Source organism: Ovis aries, chromosome 10 (assembly GCF_016772045.2).
Source record: "Ovis aries strain OAR_USU_Benz2616 breed Rambouillet chromosome 10, ARS-UI_Ramb_v3.0, whole genome shotgun sequence".
Classification (NCBI taxonomy): domain Eukaryota; kingdom Metazoa; phylum Chordata; class Mammalia; order Artiodactyla; family Bovidae; genus Ovis; species Ovis aries.
The window spans coordinates 20988298-20994138 of record NC_056063.1 but is presented as its reverse complement, the minus strand read 5'-3'; the positions used below and the strand labels follow the sequence as shown (position 1 = coordinate 20994138).

The following is a 5841-nucleotide window of genomic DNA, read 5'->3' as shown; positions in this document are numbered from 1 at the left end:
AATAAAAATAATTTTTTTAAATCCCATTTTTATTTTGAGCATTAATCAAGAGAATCTAGTTTTGAATTATCCAGATAATTGTTTCTGAGGGTATAACGCTAGCCTGTGGGACTGAACTTTAACCCATTACTATATTGTAGGCGAGAGGATTATTCATTTAACACACACATTTGGAAGGATTATTCATTTAAGTACACACACACACACACACACACCTGGAAGCCTAACTGGGATCTTAGACACTTCATTTAACTCAAGGTTTCTCAATTCAGCACAACTGATTTTTGGCTGGATAGTTCCTTGCTGTGTGTGTGTGTGTGGGGGGTGTCTTACGCATTAGATGCTGCCCAGCAGATGTCAGCAGAACCCCTGTTCTCCCCACCACATGAAGACAGCCACAAATGTCTCCAGACATTGCCCAATGTTCTCAGACACAAAGAGCTACAAAAAATGCCCCCAGTTGAGAACCACTGCTTTTGTATTACGGAAACATATGGTTTTTCCAGTAGATGTATGGATGTGAGAGTTGGACTGTGAAGAAAGCTGAGCGCCAAAGAATTGATGCTTTTGAACTGTGGTGTTGGAGAAGACTCTTGAGAGTCCCTTGGACTGCAAGGAGATCCAACTAGTCCATTCTAAGGGAGATCAGTCCTGGGATTTCTTTGGAAGGACTGATGCTAAAGCTGAAACTCCAGTACTTTGGCCACCTCATGCAAAGAGTTGACTCATTGGAAAAGACTCTGATGCTGGGAGGGATTGGGGGCAGGAGGAGAAGGGGATGACAGAGGATGAGATGGCTGGATGGCATCATGGACTCGATGGACCTGAGTTTGAGTGAACTCCAGGAGTTGGTGATGGACAGGGAGGCCTGGCGTGCCGCGATTCATGGGGTCTCAAAGAGTCGGACATGACTGAGTGACTGAACTGAACTGAATGCCTTTCAGTAAATTCAGCAGTCAAAATTTTAGGAATGCCTCATCATTTTTAAATTAAATTTTTGTTCTTATAAACTGATAGGTGGACAGTTTTAAAAACAAAGCACAGCCAACCCTTAAACAATATAGGGTTGAACTGCATGGGTCCACTTATACATGGATATTTTCCATAGTTGAGAACTACAGTACTATATGGCACGAATGGATACAGAGGCCAACTCTTAAGCCATGTTTAGATGAATCACCACATTGTTCAAGGGTCCACTCTATAGTTCTACAAAGCTTATGGGAGAAAAAAAGAAGGTTCTGTAAAAGCTTCTGCAATGACACAGTCTGGTGTGTAAGCCACCAGTCTGTCCACTCCCTCCAGTCTCCTACCTGAACAAGTGCTGGAAACCCAGCAGCCCGTGTTCCCGAGGCCAGTCAGGGCGTGTGCGGGGCTTCGGGACTGTTGAGAGTACAGACCTGGATCTCCCCCTCCTGGGTTCACTCCAGCACTCTCACCCTCAGCATCGCTTGCCATCCTCGGGTCTAAGTCACTGGCCACCTTTTTCAGAGAATAAGCTTCAGTTCTGATGCAATGAGGGAGAGGTGGCTGATTTGGGGTTCTGTTGCTATGTGTGGGTTCCAGTACAACTTTATGTACAAAAATAGCAGGCCACTTTTGGCTTGTGGTCTTTGGTCTGTTGCTGCCTGTCAGCTGCCCTTTAAACTAATTGTAAACCAATTTTCCAATTTTACCACCCACTCTCCAAGGCACAGACACCATGCATGAACTCCGCCCCGTCTCCCTGGGCTTGACCACCTCCCTCCTGCCTTTCCTCCAGGCTCCAACAACAAAGGACCCGGGGCATCAAGTCTCGGGCATTCAGTGGCTCGGCATGATAAAGACAAGAGACAGTCACTGGTCCCCTTGTTCATGAATGCAGAGAGGGAGTATGGTTTTGGGGACACTCAATCTTGCAGTAAGCTGAGGGACTGTGTCCTCCCAAAGATAACCTATTGACTTGACATGACTCCAGTCATGTTTTATGGAGATGGGGGTGGAAGAAGTTCCAGTTCTGCTGAACTGGGTCACCCAGCGTGCCTTGGAGAGGCAAACGACTGATGTCACAATTGGAGCATCTCACAATTTCCAGTGTAGGGTGCTAAACACCTTTGTTTTTCTGCCTGGCCTACAATCACTAGTCTAGGGATAATTGGGTGCCCCTTACCACTGTCTGGGTTTCCCTGGTGGCACAGTGGTAAAGAATCTGCCTGCAGATGTGCAGGAGATGTGGGTTCAATCCCTAGGTCAGGAAGATCCCCTGGAGAAGGAAATGGCAACCCACTCCAGTATTCCTGCCTGGAAAATCCCATGGACAGAGGAGCCTGGTGGGCTCAAAGGTCGCAAAGAGTTGGTCACAAGTTAGTGGCTAAACACCACCACCACCTCCACTGTCTGGCATAAATAAAAATGAATTCTCAAAACTCAAAGGCGGTGCTGTTGCAAAGCTGAGCTGGCTGCTCATATCAGAAAAGGACCCACACTTAAGGCAACGCCAGTGAGCCATGTCTAATGAACAGCTTCAAAACCTTCCGGGGCCCTGGCCAAGGCTGCCTTACTGCCAGACTACTGGTCCACCTCCCGGCCACTCTCAACTGCAGCCCCCCACACTGTCCTCAGGGCAGTGAACATACACAGGCGCCAGGAGAGAGACTGGCAAAGCCTCGGGACCGAGGCTGTCATGAAGTCATGCCAGGACAACTGACAGTGAATGGACTGTGTTAGGCAGCCCAGCAGTTTGCCATCTGGCTGCACATAAGAATCACCAGGGAAGCTTGAAGACCTACCCGACCCTAGAGCAACTGAAACCACATCTCTGGGGCGGGTCCCAGGCATCAGTTGAAAACCTTCCCAGGTGATTTTTAACATCCAGCTAGAACTGGAGCTGCTCTTTCATGCCAATTTCCTGACTTTCCCCGTGCCTACCTTTATTTCTCTTGTTCCCTGCATCACGTAACTCTTAGGGTTGACCAAAAATGTTCGTTCGGGGTTTTCTGTAAGATGTTATGGAAAAACCTGAATGAATATTTTGGTCAAGCCAGTATTCTGAAAGCCTTGATAGTACATATTTTTGTGACTGTATACTCTTCAGATTGGAAAACCTTCTTTTTTACTTTCTGTGAAGTAAACTTTTATCACCATTCAGCTCCAAAAATCTGTGATTCTGAAAACTGAGACCCAGAAAACTGTGCCTTGCTTAACATTCATGACGAAAGCTGGTGGGAGAGGCAGCGTGAGCACACAGGAATATTCTTTTCTCTTTGTCTTACCCCTGCTGTGTTAATTAGATTAGCATTCACTTTCCCCCTCGTTTTATACAATTATTTTGGCTAAAGTACCCTGAACTTGTCCTCTCAATTAACCTTTGTCTGGAAAATGATACGGATAATGGAAATTCCGAAGAATGAGTTTTCCACTGCTGCGTTCCCCTTTCAATAATTTTCTACTTTGTTCTTATCTGCCAATCTGTTTTAAAAACAAAACTTGCTTTTCAAGCCTTGAAACCTCATCAGTTCCAGCCATTGCTGTGGCTCACCTAGGCTTCCTCTTGCAGTATTATCTGTTAGCTCACTTAAAACAGAGAACTATTGAATATAGTTTTAATGCTTAGGTCAGGAACACAAGGCTGCCCATATCAGACGAGATCAGCTAACTGTCCCACAGAACAAAGACCCGGGCTGAACAAAAGCTCCATCTAGCCTTCCCCTAGAATACACAGACGTCACTGTCATTGTAGATTCGAAAGAGCAAAGATGGATCTAATCTTTTCCATAAATCTGCCTCACTGGGGAAAAATGTTGACTGTTGAGATTAGTCCTGTAATAACAATGCCTCTACTCAGCAAACAGAATTTAGGACAGCGTCTCCAAGTTTCGCGAGTTAATAAGAAGCATGCCAGGAATATGTCAGGAACTCACTGTGACTGTTATTCACAGAGCCGTAGTACTCATTATGTCCTTAGGAGCTTTCCCAACCAGAATTTTGTGTAGGCTTTCTTGGGTGGTGAAACTAAAAATACTAAACTAAAAAATAATCTGGTCTTTGAAGTGCTTACTATTCAAAACACAGATGTAGAAACATAAGGATCTAGAGATTGGACAATTTGATAGATGGACAATGAATATGTCAATTAAATAAGCATTTTCACTCAAGACAAGATAGGATGCAGCAAGTATCTTCATATGTTGAAAAGGATGACTCATTTCTGGCTTGAATATTCAGATACGTCAACAACCGGACATGAAGTCATTGGCCATTTGCCTATTGGAAGCACCAGCTACTCCAACCCGCTGGGATATCAGGACTGCAGGATGAATGTGGGGGCCTGGGGTCACTGATCTTGGCTGGGCCCACCCTAAAGATGCAGAGGGCCATTAAGAGAATGGGCCAGATTTGCATGGGATCTGGTAGTTAAAGTGAAAGTCACTGTGTCCAACTCTTTGCGATCCCACGGACTATACAGACCATGGAATCTGCCAGGCCAGAATACTGGAGTGGGTAGCCTTTCCCTTCTCCAGCCCTTCCCTTCTTCCCAACCCAGGGATGGAATCCCCTATTGCAGGTGGATTCTTTACCAGCTGAGCTACAAGGGAAGCCCGAGAATACTGGAGTGGGTAGCCTATCCCTTCTCCAGCGGATCTTCCTGACCCAGGAATCAAACCAGGGTCTCCTGCATTGAAGGTGGATTCCTTCCCAACTGAGCTATGAGGGAAGTCCTAGTAAAACCCAGCATAAATAGGACCTCTCCCAGAATTGGACTTCCCTGGTGGATCAGATGGTAAAGAATCTGCTTGCAATGTGGAAGACCTGGGTTTGATCCCTGGGTTGGGAAGATCCCCTGGAGAAGAGAATGGCAACCCACTCCAGTATTCTGGCCTGGAGAATCCACATGGACAGAGGAGCCTGGTGGGCTATAGTCCATGGGGTTGCAAAGAGCTGGACACAACAGTGATGAAGCACAGCGCTCCCAGAATCCCACGAGTGAGAGTGGCCCCCAGAACCGTCTCACTGGTCCCACGCTGACCTAGTCCAGTAGCGGGATCCTTGCATCTTCCTGCTTTCTTGGGGACCAGCCCAGGCTGTACTTGGACTAGCTCTGGCTGGGATTAAATTAATGTTCCATGGGTCACTCAGTTAAAATTCTGGACTATCAATGTCGGCTTTCTGATCTACTTTTGTGCATAGAGAAATATCTAAAATCTACTTTTGAAAAATTAATATCCAATTAATTACAGTTATCCATGTCAAGTCCAAATTTCCCTTAAATTTACTAATTTGAGTTCAATTCCCAAATCTTATTACTCCACTAACAAGTCTAGCAAATGTTAATAATTAACACTTATGTTTAAAAGAGCTCTTGCAGCTTAAATAACTAATTTCCTTTAACATTTTAAACTGCATTTATACATTTAATGTTTTGATCTTCTTTTGAAGTAGTTTAGTGGTCTGATTAATAAGCAAAACTTTTTAAGTCCTTAAATAACTCTAATAAATCTAATCAATTAAACATAGAAATGTTGACTATTAAATCCTCTTAAATGTTTCAGTGTTAGAAATTTGCTACCCTTACTCTTATATCCCTTAACTTAAAACAGCAAATATAAATCAATTCTAAGTTATATTTTAAATTGGAGTCATAATGTTGGTCTCTTGTTCTAATAGACCAAATTCTCAAAAACACAACAAATGCTTAAAATACCAGACATGAACAAATTATTTTTAAACCCCTAACAAAATTTTTAATATATAGGTTTTGTTTTTTTCATTATTTCTGTGTTTAATCCTATTTTTTTCTAGGATTAAAATATAATATCCACTAAGAAGAAACTATATCACCCCAAACAATCTGCCATTGCTTTT

At 43.9% G+C, this 5841-nt stretch overlaps 1 protein-coding gene across 1 annotated transcript in view; it reads right to left on the bottom strand.

The window, feature by feature from the left end:
* The window catches only part of FAM124A (family with sequence similarity 124 member A), a 119618-nt gene that overhangs the window by 41968 nt on the left and 71809 nt on the right, over positions 1-5841 (bottom strand). The window lies entirely within an intron of this gene.